This window comes from Hypomesus nipponensis, chromosome 28 (assembly GCF_054491055.1).
Source record: "Hypomesus nipponensis isolate SF chromosome 28, ASM5449105v1, whole genome shotgun sequence".
Lineage (NCBI taxonomy): Eukaryota > Metazoa > Chordata > Actinopteri > Osmeriformes > Osmeridae > Hypomesus > Hypomesus nipponensis.
The window spans coordinates 3,849,572-3,864,947 of record NC_140388.1 but is presented as its reverse complement, the minus strand read 5'-3'; the positions used below and the strand labels follow the sequence as shown (position 1 = coordinate 3,864,947).

The 15,376-nt window shown below is 45.7% G+C and overlaps 1 long non-coding RNA gene across 1 annotated transcript; it reads right to left on the bottom strand.

Moving 5' to 3' along the window:
- Positions 1–9,649: 9,649 nt before the first annotated feature.
- On the bottom strand, positions 9,650–11,854 carry LOC146219530 (uncharacterized). Its single transcript, XR_014751065.1, has 2 exons — positions 10,832–11,854; positions 9,650–10,737 (listed from the first exon to the last, which is right to left on the bottom strand). It is a non-coding gene; the product is annotated as an uncharacterized LOC146219530 (long non-coding RNA).
- Between the last annotated feature and the right edge of the window lie 3,522 nt (positions 11,855–15,376).

Genomic DNA, 15,376 nt, shown 5'->3' with positions numbered 1-15,376 from the left:
TGTGTTCATCATAATGGGATGAATACTGTTTCTGTGGCTCCACCGTTGCTTCGGCAATATGAACATTTGTTTCTTAATGCTAAAAAAGCCAATTGAATAGAATTGATAGAGGGGTGTTGGAAGGGGGGGGTCTAACTCACTGAGTGATAGAGGGGTGATGCGGGGGGGGGGGGGTGTCTAACTCACTGAGTTTTAAAGAGGGGTGATGGGAGGGGGGGGGGGGGTCTAATTCACTGTAGTGAACAGCCTGAAGGAGAAACTGAAAGGTGACTTACAGTCTCTGCAGGACAAATACAAACATATGGAGGAGACGTACCAGGAAGTAGTGCAGCACTCTAAGAAGCAGCTGGTCACCACGGAGACACAGATCAGGGTTCAGTTTGAGAAGCTGCACCGGTTCCTGAGAGAGGAAGAGGAGGCCAGACTGGCAGCTGTGAGGGAGGAAGAGGAGGAGAAGGGGAAGACCATCTCCAGAGAGATGAAGAAGATTCAGGCCCAGATCTCCTCTCTCTCCGTCAGCATCTCTGCTGTGGAACGGCAGCTGCAGAACCACAAGGTGTCGTTTCTCAGCAGCTATAAACACACTCAGTCCAGCACCAGAGCCCAGGTCACACTGCCGGATCCACAGCTGGTCTCAGGAGCGCTGATAGACGTGGCCAAACACCTGGGCAACCTGACCTTCAGAGTGTGGGAGAAGATGAGGCGGGTGGTCAGCTTCACTCCTGTCATTCTGGACCCCAACACTGCACATTCCTGTCTCTCTCTGTCTGATGATCTGACCAGTGTTAGAAACACTTTGAAACAGGCTTCAGCTTCAGCTGTACACATAGGTATGTGAAATCCTGATGGTTCAAGTTTGTTCTCATGTTTGAACTTACTCATTTGGTTTGACCGTAACATACCACTTAGTTTACTTAGGAAAGGCTGATTGTATTATCATTCTAATCACAGCTTATGTATTATTATAGAGTCACATGTGGATAGTCAAGATGAAAGACCCTCAACATCACATACACATCAGGGTATGTATGAATTGACCTTCTTTAAAACATTATGTGCATTGATTCGAACTGGGATATTAAATATTTTGCCCAAAGAGTCTTATTTATTTTTATTTTGTTGGCACTTTATACAGAAAGTGCATTGTCTTTTTTGTATGTACTGTATATCATACCTTGGAAGGTTGTTTTAAAGTTAGAATAAAGTATGGTCGTTTTCAATCACATTCGTATGTTGCCTTTTCCTGAATGTTGTGACTAGTAGGTCTGTTCTTGCTTGCAGTGTTAGTAAGTGAAGTAGATATGGGTTATGGATACAAAAATGGTCAATTAATGCTATGCCGACACCTGGGTGTGGGTGTGTATTTTCTTGTGTGTGTGTGTGTGTGTGTGTGTGTGTGTGTGCGTGCACACGTGAGTGTATATGTCTGCGCAGGCACTCCTGCTCACACTTCATGCCACCCCTGCATACGTCAGTGCCCCACTGGTGCCACCCCTATCAAGAGTGTCTGGACACGCCCCTGGTTCAAGTGTTGAGCATGAAATTAGCTGCATGGTCTGTAGAGATCTTGGGACGAAGCTGCAATAGCGTACATGACAGAAAGTGTTTCATTTTGTAGGAAATTGTGTAAATGTTTTGTGTAGTTAGATGGTCCGAGGAGAATGAGTGGAGTTGGTGAAGCGTCCTGGTGAGTCGCAGTCATTCGCCATAGTTCTAGTCCTAATCTGAGTCTATTCTCCATAGATATCTATATTATGTCTATGGATATCTATGCCACGTCTCCTCCACATCTCCCCAACGTGTCATCGCCAAATTGCGCTACTATGCTAATGCTAACACCAAAAATGACAAAAACTGGTCTTTAACACCATTTAGAGACACCATTTGGAGATTCTTTAAATGATATACATATTTTGAGTGCTTCATGTACCAATTTAACAACAGTGATGTTCAACCTGCAATATGGCCTTTAAGTCACGCTCAGAAATGTGTCATTTGCATATTAAAATCACAGAACAATCGAGCCGGGGGCATGGCCGCGGGAACTAGGGGTGCTGACGGTGCTGCAGCACCCCCTGACAGCACGAGCATTTAAATAGATATGACTTAAAAATCCACCACCGTGGCACAGCTCCGCAGTAGCGGACTGGCCATCGGGAGCACCGGGAGAAGAAGAACGATGGAAAACCAGGCTAAGAAACGTAGGGTGGGGCTGAAAAATGAAGAGACAAAGAAATCACCTTCACTAGACAAGGTTTTATTTTTTATTTTTTTATTGAAAAATAGTTATGTTTATTTTACATAAAGCTCAACCATTTTGCGCTCAAATAAAGGCCCAACAATGTGGCTTGCGTGCTCGCATTAAGGATAGAACTCCCAAACTTGCATCACATCGAACACTGAATATGCTTGCATTAGCAGGGCAGCTGTGGTGGCGTATATGGGGGCCAGTTCTGGTGGGCCGGTCTGGATCAAAGTCCAGGGCCTATTTTTACTCCCAGTCCGTCCCTGCCGCCCCGCAACATTAAGCCGCCCCCAGCACCCCCCTGATAAAATATGTTCCTGCGGCTATGGCCGGGGGCACGACCCCCCGCGACACTGTCAGCTTTTTTACTCTGAGGAGTTTGCAAGTCTGGAGCTTGCATAGGCAACCAGCATCAGAAAAACCTGAACAACAAGCAAGGCAGGCATGAGACAGAGTCCCCTAAATACACCTGACAGAACGAGGCCCAGGTGAACCTAATAACAACAATCAGAGCTGAGCAAGCCGGGCATGAGGACCTCTAGTGTCCGCACCAAAGTGTACAAGTGGTATAGTTGTACGGCCTACTGCAGGGGTGTCAAACTCATTTTAATTAAGGGGCCACATACTGCCCACTTTGATCTCAAGTGGGCCAGACCAGTAAAATGATAGCATAATAACGCTTACATGACAATATTTCTCAGTGTTTAAATCATTGGTGAGGGTTTTTTGATGATAAACCCTATTTTGGTCTTTCTACAAGACCAGTGTCCCAGTCCTGGAGGTTCAGTTCCCCCCGCTTGCCCCCCAAAGCCAAGAGCCTCCAGCCTGGAGAGGGAGGTACGACGGGGGGAGACGAGAGAGGAAGACACACGAGCCGTCAGCACCACCCACGACCTGGCAACAGGAAGTAAGGACCCCCACTCCTCTACTGAGACCACCGCCGCCCCGGAGACCGTGTACCATGACCCGGCGGCCGTTGCTACGGGAACAGAGACGGAGAGTCGAGCTGTTTGGTGTCTGCTGGTGAGAGCAGCATGGTGACAAGCATGTCTTTGGTGTGTTTCAGTGTGTGTGTGTATATATGTTTCATTGTGTGTCTGTGTGTGTTTTAGTTTGTGTGTATGTGTGGCCTCCTCTGTATGTTGGAGCTCAGACATTTATACCCACAAGTCTAGTGTTGCAGTAACTACAACCACTACACCACCTGCATGCTGGATCCTCCTTCCTGCAGGCAGCATCACACCCCCGGGCTATCAGCAGGAAGTACAGGAAGTCTCTGCAGTCTTGAAACCATCCTCACCCCCCCATGACAGCTGCTGGGAGGACGTCCAGGGGCGACGGACACATGGATCAGGTCCTGCTGTGTGCTGCTGGAGGGGCATCAGCACCCACACACTCTCCCATGTCCACACCTTCAATCACTGGCCTGACACGGGGGAACTGGGAGCTTGTTGGGCTCCCCAGGAGCTGGAGGGGACCATCTAACAGGAGACCCTCCACAAGGCCATGAATGAGCGAAGCAGGTTCAGGCATGGCACTCGGGCAGCGCGCGTCAGATCACCCATCGCCGTGCGCTCAGGCCATAGGCTGAGCTCAATAGGTGGCGCTATAAAAATCGCTCATGCATGCACACGCATTGTCGAACCTGCTGTCTGCGTTGCTGCCGACTGTTGTGCGGTCCGCGGTTTCGATCGGCTGTGTGTTGCCTTTACTTATTTACCCTTTCGTCCTCCTCGGATCTGGACGATGCGGGCGTTTCTGGGGATCTGGTGGACTGTGTCAATCTGCCCCCTGAGGAGTCTCCATCGGAGGATCTCTACGTGGATGGCGAGGACTCGGGGACCCGAGTCAGACGTAGTTTGCGGTTAGCAGGGGATGTTGGCAGCCAACATGAAGGACTGGCCGGTGTACAGGATCCTGGACGCCCTGTATAACAAAGGAATAACGCCGCCCTTTGGATGCAGCCACGAGGAGTTGTTCAGGTTCTTCCTGGAACACGACTCGTCTGCCCCATCTGCACCCCTGGGTGCTCCCCCGGCTAAAGCGTTGGCAAAAGGGAAGCGGGGATCCGCTTCCCATCATACTGCCGTGCTGCCTGCGAAGAGGGCTCTCTTCCAGGAGCCAATCCCGTCCACAAGCGCCCCCCGTGATCCCGTGCTGGCCGCCCTTTCGGACATTCAGCTGTCCCTCGGCATCATGAGTTCCCGCATCGCCGTCCTGGAAGCCGGGGCGTCAAGGGATCCCGTTCCGACCATTTCCGGGTTCGTGGGTGCCCCTGCGGCCTCCGACCGAGACGTGGCGCCCCCGAGGAGCCTGGCCTCGGCTGTACCGGCTGCGGCCTCCGGTGTACCGTTCCTGTCCCCCATGGCTGGCGTGACCGCTCAACTAAGGAGCCAAATCATTTCAGGTATGGATATCAACCTGGTTCAAATATTGCTTGGTGCGACTAACCTCCTGGACCGGTGTATGGTCGACTGCGGGGAAGTGTCCGTGTTTCTCAAGGGCAGCGACCCCAGAATGTCCAAGAACTTGACTTTGGCCGAATTCTGCGTGGCATTCGGGGTGTACCGTGACACGCCATGCGAGGTGTACCCCGAGTGTTGCGTCGAACTAGATGACTACCTGGCTGTTATTTGTGATCTGGCCCTGCGCTACGGTGGTAGTTTATTTTATGAGTACCACAAATGTTTGTCCGCTAAGGCCGCCTTGCACCTCCAGAAATGGAATCATCGGCTGGACTGGTCAGTGAGAGACCTAGATTTGGTGAGCCGTGTATTTACCGGGCACATGCCGCTTTCTTGCTCCGTGTGCAGATCTCTGGCTCACACAGTCAACCTGTGTCCCAGAACCGCATTTGCGCCCAGGGCTACACCTGAGGCGACCCTGCAGGGTGGTCTAGAGGTGGTCGGAGGAAGTTACTGCGGGGACGCTCATCCACGAGCTGTGTGCCCTCGTCGGGCCTGCCCGGCCCCAAAGAGCAAGTGAATAAACTGGTGTCAACCCCTATTAACATCAAGAGACTCAGTGTTCTTCTGGACAGGCATCCAGATCGTTGTTTTGTAATGTATCTTTTGGATGGTCTGACTCATGGGTTTCGTGCTGGTTTATCCGAGCTGCCGTCTGGCAAACATGTATGCAACAACCTGCAGAGCGCACTTCGTGAGCCGGGCGATTATTATATTATCAAAGAGTAAACCCAGCTGTAACACAGTAGGCATTTGGCAACCACACAACTTGGTTCTGAATTAGTCTAGATCTGTTTTAGTTTGGTGTTTTGATGGTTTGTCGTGTTTATGGATGTGAGTAGCAGAGTTCTATGGATGTGAGTAGCAGAGTTCTATGGATGTGAGTAGCAGAGTTCTATGGATGTGAGTAGCAGCCTTGGGAGCATCCTTCCCTCAGTGGAAGGATGCTCTCCCAAGCCAGAGGCACGGTGAAGAGCCCAGCTGTGATGGGAGGTCCTCTCATGGCTTGGCTACTGAGAGGGACCTGTTAGAACACAGAGGTCTGTCTGAGGCTGTCATCCAGCCTGTACAGAGCACACGCACCTGATCCACTGGGAGGGGTCATGTGATCCACTGTGAGGGGTCATGTGACTCGCTGGCAGACGTTCTCTCAGTGGTGTGAAGGACAAAACATTGTTTTACTTTTTACACTCACTGTGTGGTAAAAGACTAGCCGCAGGTACTGTAAGGGTATACTCAACAGCCGTCTCAGCTTGTCATGAAGGTGTTGCCAGGACGACTCTGGTCAGCCACCTGTTGGTTAAAGGTTTCCTGTCTGGTACGTACAGACTCAGACCCCCTCAGAGAGCATCAGCACCCTGATGGGACCTGTCCGTGGTGCTGGAGGCTCTGTGTAAGCACAGACCAAACCAGAGTCTGGTTATGTAAGACTCTGTTTGACCCAGCTGCTACCTGTTCTATTCCAAGACCTCTATAAACACCCAGACCTGCCCGGGAGCCCCACTCTCCTGCCTGCTTGATCCCTCTCCAAACCTGTCCTGGACCCCCACTCTCCTGCCTGCTTGATCCCTCTCCAGACCTGTCCTGGACCCCCACTCTCCTGCCTGCTTGATCCCTCTCCAGACCTGCCCTGGACCCCCATTCTCCTGCCTGCTTGATCCCTCTACAGACCTGCCCGGGAGCCCCACTCTCATGCCTGCTTGATCCCTCTCCAGACCTGCCCTGGACCCCCACTCTCCTGCCTGCTTGATCCCTCTCCAGACCTGCCCTGGACCCCCATTCTCCTGCCTGCTTGATCCCTCTACAGACCTGCCCTGGACCCCCCTCTTCTGCCTGCTTGATCCCTCTCCAGACCTGTCCTGGACCCCCACTCTCCTGCCTGCTTGATCCCTCTCCAGACCTGCCCTGGACCCCCCTCTTCTGCCTGCTTGATCCCTCTCCAGACCGGCCCTGGACCCCCATTCTCCTGCCTGCTTGATCCCTCTACAGACCTGCCCGGGAGCCCCACTCTCCTGCCTGCTTGATCCCTCTCCAGACCTGCCCTGGACCCCCCTCTTCTGCCTGCTTGATCCCTCTCCAGACCTGCCCTGGACCCCCACTCTCCTGCCTGCTTGATCCCTCTCCTGACCTGCCCTGGACCCCCCTCTTCTGCCTGCTTGATCCCTCTCCAGACCTGCCCTGGACCCCCACTCTCCTGCCTGCTTGATCCCTCTCCTGACCTGCCCTGGACCCCCACTCTCCTGCCTGCTTGATCCCTCTCCTGACCTGCCCTGGACCCCCCTCTTCTGCCTGCTTGATCCCTCTCCAGACCCACCCCGCCCCTACTCCTCTTCAGACACTGCTACCATGTCTGTAAAAAGGTTACATGCATCTAACATTAGTCAGGATTGACCCCTGGTTATAGCTACTCATATACAGACATCTAACATTATCCTGTATTCCATCAGGTAAAACACACCAAAGGCTGCCCACAATGTGTTCCTGACAATAAAGGCCTTGTTTACTGTGAACGTGTTGTGACTAGTCTTAGTGGTGATGTATTGAGACATCACCCTGGTCTCCGCTCCCAGTCCAGTCAGCATCATTATAGGCCTCATCAAGTTTCACTTCCTGAAATACCGTCCCTGTCAGAAGATTTAAGTGAGAACTGCAGGAACTGATAAGACTACAACAGGAAGTCACAACATTCTCAGAGAACGGTACATTTGATCTTTTTTGTTTTGTTCACTATAAGTTAAGCACACCTCACCTGCTCATAACTTTGTATCTGTTGTGAATCTGAAGGTGATCGTCTCATTGTGTTCCCTAGTTATGTATAATCAAGTCATGAGTTGCCGTACATTCTGCCAGCCTCTGGTATTACTGTAATGTAGTGCCTCAGCAACACTACAGGAACACAGTGTGAGATCTCCCTCATACACAAACACAGACAGTAAACACACTTCACCCTGACATGATGATGACAGATGATCTGCTGTCTGAGCAGCATGTTCTGTGCAGGAGTCAGGACACACAGGCTTCACAGTTATTCAGCAGAGATCTAGATCCTCCTGACACCCAGGGAAAGCTCTTTAGAGGTTTACATTTTGCATGACGTGTGTTTGGGTTTGGTTAATGAACATATTTGAAGGATAACCTTTGTATCTGTTATTATTATGCATATAACTTATTTACCTAACTGATATTCTTGATGTTATTTACATTTGTGACATCCTTGGAAAGCCTTAGATAAAATAAATACAATGGGCAGTATGGTTGCAAAGTCGGTAGTCCAAAACCAACATCAATGACAGAGTAGACCAAAGACAAACTATTTCCAGACAGCACCATTGTGTCAACCTTTCTAACTGGACAAATCCCTCAGTGTTTAACCCTGGTCTCATATTGTGTTCTTTCTGTGGGTTTCGCTCTTCCTTTTTATGTTGTTCATCAGTTTGAGTAACACAGCTCAATGAGATAAGTGTTTCTCAACAGGAAAGGTCCACTCCCAGCCTGCACTCATGAAGAGAAGACGCAGTACAGTAAGTGTAATGTACGTTATTTATTGACAGAGCAACAGAGGAGGTTTACTGAAATAATTTACAGAATTCTATGCACCTCAATCAATTGAATTGGTGAACAGCACTGTTGGGTGCTTGTTGTTTACTGTGCTGATTCACTATGATGGGCAGTAACCTGCTGTAGACATTCAGACCTTCAGTCAACATGGATCTAGTTCAGACTCACATTCTGGTGGGTAAACAGGCCAAAAGACTGACTTTACCAGACTATGGTGTGTGTGTGAAATATTTACTTTTTCTTATATTTATCAATGAAAGCGGTGGTAGCTGATCGTTCAAAAGTTGTTCAAAAGTGAACCACGTCTATTCCACAGGAGTCTTTAGGTTACCTCCCATCTTGGTCACTGTTCAAACCTATTTGTAGATCTAGCATGTTCTGAAGAAGTATCATTTGATATGACAACAGAAAAAAAACTGACTAAATACCTTTGGAGTGACATGCTGTATGCCACTTTAGTATTGGCATTGAAAGGAAATAAATAAATAAAAACTGACTGTGCATGAATCATTAATGTACAGGGCAGATACATCAGACAATATATATATATATATATATATATATATATATATATATATATATAATCACACTTATCAAAGAGAGAATTATAAAACAACATTATAATCTTGAGTCATCTTATGTGCCTGACACTGTCATTTATCAGTATCAGTTATCTCCCTTGACAACACAGTCTATATGGTAGAACCCTCACTAATATCATTAGTAGTCCAGAATCAGTCTGTATGGTAGAACCCTCACTGATAGCATTAGTATCATTAGTGTATAGCATATAGTAGGGCGTGTTTGTTAAGTGTATAGTATATGATGGGTCTGTGTAGTGTGTAGTATATAGTTGGGCTATGTAGTGTGTAGTGTATAGTGGTTCTATGTAGTGTATAGTATATAGTGGGTCTATGTAGTGTATAGTGTATAGTGGGTCTATGTAGTGTATAGTGTATAGTGGGTCTATGTAGTGTATAGTGTATAGTGGTTCTATGTAGTGTATAGTATATAGTGGGTCTATGTAGTGTATAGTGTATAGTGGGTCTATGTAGTGTATAGTGTATAGTGGGTCTATGTAGTGTATAGTGTATAGTGGGTCTATGTAGTGTATAGTATATAGTGGGTCTATGTAGTGTATAGTATATAGTGGGTCTATGTAGTGTATAGTATATAGTGGGTCTATGTAGTGTGTAGCGGGGTCTCGTCGTGTTAAAATAGAAATACTTAATTTATCATAAAGTTCGGGGCACCACCCTAATATTGGTTTAGGACATAAGGGAATCCTATATTTAACATGTAATATTCAGTCTCATCTTTAGGAATGAATTCGTTCTAAGTGTAGAGCCAATCGTAACATCAGTGAACACGCACGTCAAAATATCTTTACAATGAATTTATTCAAGTAAGGTAAACGGATCTTATGAACAAGTTAGATTATGGATTTAATATGAGTTATTGGTTTCAATGAACAGAATGAAATGGACTAACTTAAAGAAATACAGAAATGGTAAGTCAATGATTACATCCTTACAAATCATAAACAGAGCTCACGCCAATGTCATGTCTGGGAGGAAAGAGCGTTAGCCATAGTTACGTTTGATCAGGGGTTGATCAATGAGGTTGAGGGCGGTTTGCGCCAAAGGTTCATTTGAAGAATCGGAGGTGAAAGCGCGGCTGCGCTGCCGGGTCATGTGGCTGAGTCTGGGGGATCTCAGTCAAGTCGCAATGATAATTGCGTTTTTGGTTCTTCTGTTGAAACGTCCAGATAGTGTCGCGATCACTATAAAGTTGAATCTCAGGAGAAGCTTGGAGACGTCCTTTGGAACGCCAATCCCAATGGCGTTCATGCCATGGTTGGTTTCGCTGGAGTCCTTGATTGATGGTCATCTCAGATATTTATACAGTTCAGAGTTTGAGGGAGGACCTGTCTGGGGTCAGACGTTGATTGGGGGAAGCTGGGTTGTCAACTCCCCCCTCCTTCCTTCACACCTACCAAAGGTGTGATCTGGTCTCTGGCTGGTTCAAAAGATCATTCAAATATTGTTCTGGACATCTTGGTACAGTTACAAAATATAGTTGAATGATTGTTTTATTAAGAGAGCTTTGTGTCGATACCAAGAATGACATGGTTATCTTTCAGGAAGAAGGAGTAGTTACTAGAATCAAGATTTCAGTGAACACAACATTAAAACAAAGTAAAAACATGACACAAATATCCCTCTCGTAATTCTCCACCTTGTACTCTCGTGGTAAAGGTGAAGTCTGAAGAACTTTCCTCAAAAGTTCTGATTAAGGTATGTTCTTTGTTCAAATGCCGCCAAAACGGATGCAAATGGTTGCTGGAGACGTGTCGTCTCAAGCACGCCCTTTGAAGCTTGCAAGCTAGCAGGAGGGCTGAGATTGGGGAGGTCCTCCCCCCCAATTCTATGGTTCCTTTGCATCGGCGTTTGGTGGGTAATCAGCATACTGAGGGTGTCACAAGGGCTGATTAGGTTTGTCTGATGTGATTGAATCACTCTTCAGGTGTGGCAAGATGTTGGCTCCGTGTGGTCTTGCTTACCTCACTACATCCCCCCGGATGTCAACTTTCATAGACCGTCGTCGATGAAACTGTTGACATGAAGACAAGAGAAGAAAGACCACAGCAGTGTAACGGCATGTCACCCCCCCTCCCCAGACATTGGCATGGCTATGAGTGATTAAGCTATGACATGACATAGGGAAAAGGTTGAAAGAAAACAATTGAAATAAAAGGAGGCACTTGAAGTGGCTTACAATGGCCGTGGCAATTGAAGCTTTGTGACTAGGGGTCTAGATGAAGGAAAAGTTGTCGGCTTTTCAATCTTTTTAAATCAAACTAGTTTCAATAAACTCATTTAGGTTATGGTTACATTTGACTGCCAAAGACGTACACAAATAGGCAAATAAAGGTGCAAGGTAATTATAGTACATACTTTAACACAATTATAGTTACTAAGTAGCTTCTTGAAGTCAACTTAACTAAACCACATTGACGAACTGCATTTAACAATGTAACTTTAGTTTGGCAACCACTGTTTAAGACACAGTTAGCTGCGGGAATAGTCAATGCTTTTTCCGAAAAGCTATCGTGGCGGCATAATAGGTTACGTGTAGAAACTGCGTTGTTTAGTTGCTTCTAAACAAAAAGTCCTTCGGGACTAATCACTGTCTGTTTCCCTGAACTAGACATGTGCACCAACGTATTAGTTGGTTGGTTAATTCACTTAACCAAATAGCTACACTATTAAAATAGAGGCTATAATAAAGGCTCCTATGCTACTTTCCTTGAAGAGCTGGCCGAGGCAGATTACAACGTAAATGTCGGGGCAGCGGTGTTTCTGAGCACGCGCCTACCTCCGGTCAAACCTAGCTGCTTCCTTTGAGCTAGCTGGTCCCACGCACATACACATTAAAAGCTTGGCCCTATTTTACAAAACAATTGAATACGCACACAGCCACTGTAGCCCAGGCACAGTGGTATTAAAAACATGATGTTACATATAGTTAGAGCTAGCTCTATTTTAACAGTTCGTTTCACAAAAGTTACGATTGCTCATTTCAATCTATCTTAGCCTCACACGGGGCGCCATTATGTAGCGTGGTTTGCTCGTTTAAGATTAGTAATACTTAATTTCTAATAAAGTATAGTAGTTCTTGGGGCACCACCTCTGATTCGTGAAAGGGACAGAGGAAACCTTGTTTAATAGTATCGAATAATAGCACTCGTAATAATCAGTCTAATCTTAAGTAGTAAATTCTATGAAAGTAGAGCAGATCATATAACGTGAGAGATAAGCGAGTATTATACACAATGATTTATTTAAGAGAATGTAATTATAGTGAACACATACCAGACAAGTTATGGGTTAGTTGGGCTAAAGCAGTACAGTAGGCCTAAATTCTAATGAGAGCGCGCTACACAATGGTTGCGTAGAGCGCGTGTGGAGGGGAGGGGAGAAGTTGAGGAAGAGGTAGAGATAGGAAGAGGCTTTTATAGTAACAATGGACGATCAATGGAAACTGACCTAACGATGATTAAGTCAAATCATTTGTAGAATACAATCAAACATCAACAATTCAATCACAACATGCCAATATGTCACAAGTAAGAAATATTGCAAATCGCAGTTACTTTTGTCGGTTTGAAGAACGGAGTCAAATGGTTCGTTATGTCCAACGAACAGAATCGGAATCTCTCGTCAAAGTTCCGGGCGCTCAGTGAAGGTGCAGGTTAAGAGGAATAGGTTAGAGAGTGACGCGTTCACCCACAAGTTTATCCTACGAACAAGCGGGGGTGATTGTACGTTTGGGGGTTAAATACCCCAAAGAACAGGGGGTCATCCCTGTGAAGGTGACCTCTCTCATTGGTCAGTTACTTCCACCTGGGCGTTGTCCTGGGACCTGCCCAGAGGTGTGAAGTGGCTGATAGTTTTGAGTTCCATTATCTCAAATGTCCATGGAATGCTCAAACTTTAGAATATAACAATACAACGTTCATAACTGGTTTTGTTAGTATGATACAATTATTTTGATACCAAGATTGACTGATTTAACTATACCTGAAGGGAAGTTATAATCAAACATCAATTAACAACGTTCTAGGTAAATGAGACAAACACATTCTAACACATCGACTACTGTCCTTGAATTAGTGTCCATGAGCCATGTAGTCCTTTAGAAAATGTTTGTAAGTCCACACAAGTAAGTTCCTTCAAGTAATTCCTTTTGTTCTGACAATGTGAGACCATGGTCTCTGTTCCTGACCCCATGCTGGGTCAGGAATTTGAAGCTCCTACTCTGGGAGATAAGGACAAAAGGGGAAGGACCCTTCCCTTGTCGGGGGTAGGGGAAGGTGTGGATGGTACCATGCTTTGTCTGTGGACTCTCTGCTACAAGTGTATAGTATATAGTGGGTCTATGTAGTGTATAGTATATAGTGGGTCTATGTAGTGTATAGTATATAGTGGGTCTATGTAGTGTATAGTATATAGTGGGTCTATGTAGTGTATAGTATATAGTGGGTCTATGTAGTGTATAGTATATAGTGGGTCTATGTAGTGTATAGTATTGCAGCAACAGTCTGGTAGCTTCCTCTCCTCCTCTTCATCATCCCTGGTCAGAAAGAGTTGACAGGTGATAAGTAATTCCCAGTGTTTACATCTTCATTGCATGGACTTGGTAGTTAATGACTTCAGAACATGACTTACATATAGGAAACAAGCACCCAGAGGTCCTCAAGACTGAATCAGATATGATTCAAGTCAAATAAGGTTAGTGTGGTAATATTCCTGGGCCTGATTCACAGCAGCATATTGATTCTGGAAAAGGGTTCTGTAGTCAAAACAGCAAATCTTCAACATCCATGGGTGTAGATATGGGATTGTAATCATTTGTTGACGCCACAGCAATTTTTATTAAATAGGTGTTTTATGCTAGTGTTTTCACATGGTTGAAAATGACAAAAGCCACTGTATATGTGGTGAGTCAGACAATGTGGACAGTATAGACCCACCCTGCCATCCATTATCACACTGTTGTTGTTTTGCTGTTGTTGTCACTACTGTCATCGATATGTCATTGTTTGACTGTAGTTGAGGAATTGAGATGTTACTGTAATTGAGTTATAGCCAATTACCTACACCCAATGTAATTGTTGCACTAGTTATACTAGTTATTGCTAAATGTTCCTTGAATCTGGCCTCCACAATACTGCACAACTATACACTACTGATACTTGATATTCTTTGGGTATATATCCCTCTCATTGTGGAACTATACTGTCTGTAAACAATGACAAGTTTCCCTTCCTGATTCACTCAGCTCAAACTGAGAACTGCTTTTGAGCAGGAAATGTCCCCAAGAGACCACAACGCTTCCTCATAAAGAGAAGTTGGTGCCTTGCACAATTAAACCTGTCATGGCTGGCTTTTAGTCTGTGACAAAAAAGATCGCACACATGGGGTTGCTAAGTAATGCACGTATTCAACTAAACTGAGAAAAGCAGTAAACCATAATTAAGGGATGGGATGTGTCCATGAGTGACACAGCAGTGAAAGGAGTGTGAGTTTGAGTTAGGTTGGTTATAGGTGCTGATCTGTGGGCATCTGTGAAGCCCTCTGTGACATTGCTGATTAAAATCTTGCTTTTACATAGAGCTATACAAATGAATACATATATACTTCATAGAGACCTGTACAGGTGTGGTGGACTAGACTACATAGAGACCTGTACAGGTGTGGTGGATTAGACTACATAGAGACCTGTACAGGTGTGGTGGACTAGACTACATAGAGACCTGTACAGGTGTGGTGGATTAGACCACATAGAGACCTAAACACCCCACAGACATTAATGTACCTCCCAATCTACATTTACATCTAAATCCTCCCAATCTACATTTACATCTAAATCCTCCCAATCTACATTTACATCTAAATCCTCCCAATCTACATTTACATCTAAATCCTCCCAATCTACATTTACATCTAAATCCTCCCAATCTACATTTACATCTAAATCCTCCCAATCTACATTTATATCTAAATCCAAAAACATTTATAGTTCAGAATCCATTGTGAGTTTATCTAGGGCCTCCAATTAGAAAACAGTTACAAAAACAAACAAAAGTACATACCAACACTCACTATACAAGCCCACATAGGACCCCATCGATGGACTTAAACCATATGCACTGTGCACATGCTACAGAAACTGGCAGCAACTAATATACTGACCACAGCTGATTCTTTGAACTTGAACATCAAAGAGTAAACACAGGGGTAACACAGTAGGCATGTGACAACCAAACAACTTGGATCTGAATGATATAAATGTAAGATATTGTTTGAATAGCATGTCTTTATGTCTCCCCACTTTTTTTACCCTGGTAAATATGTGAACTTTAAGTTCCCATTCCACTTTAGTCTACTTCAGTCTTTAGGGGAGTCAGGTGGCTGAGCGGTTAGGGAATTGGGCTATTTATCAGAAGGTTGCCGGTTCAGTTCCTGGTCATGCCAAATGACGTTGTGTCCTTGGGCAAGGCACTTCACCCTGCTTGCCTCGGGGGAATGTCCCTGTATTTACT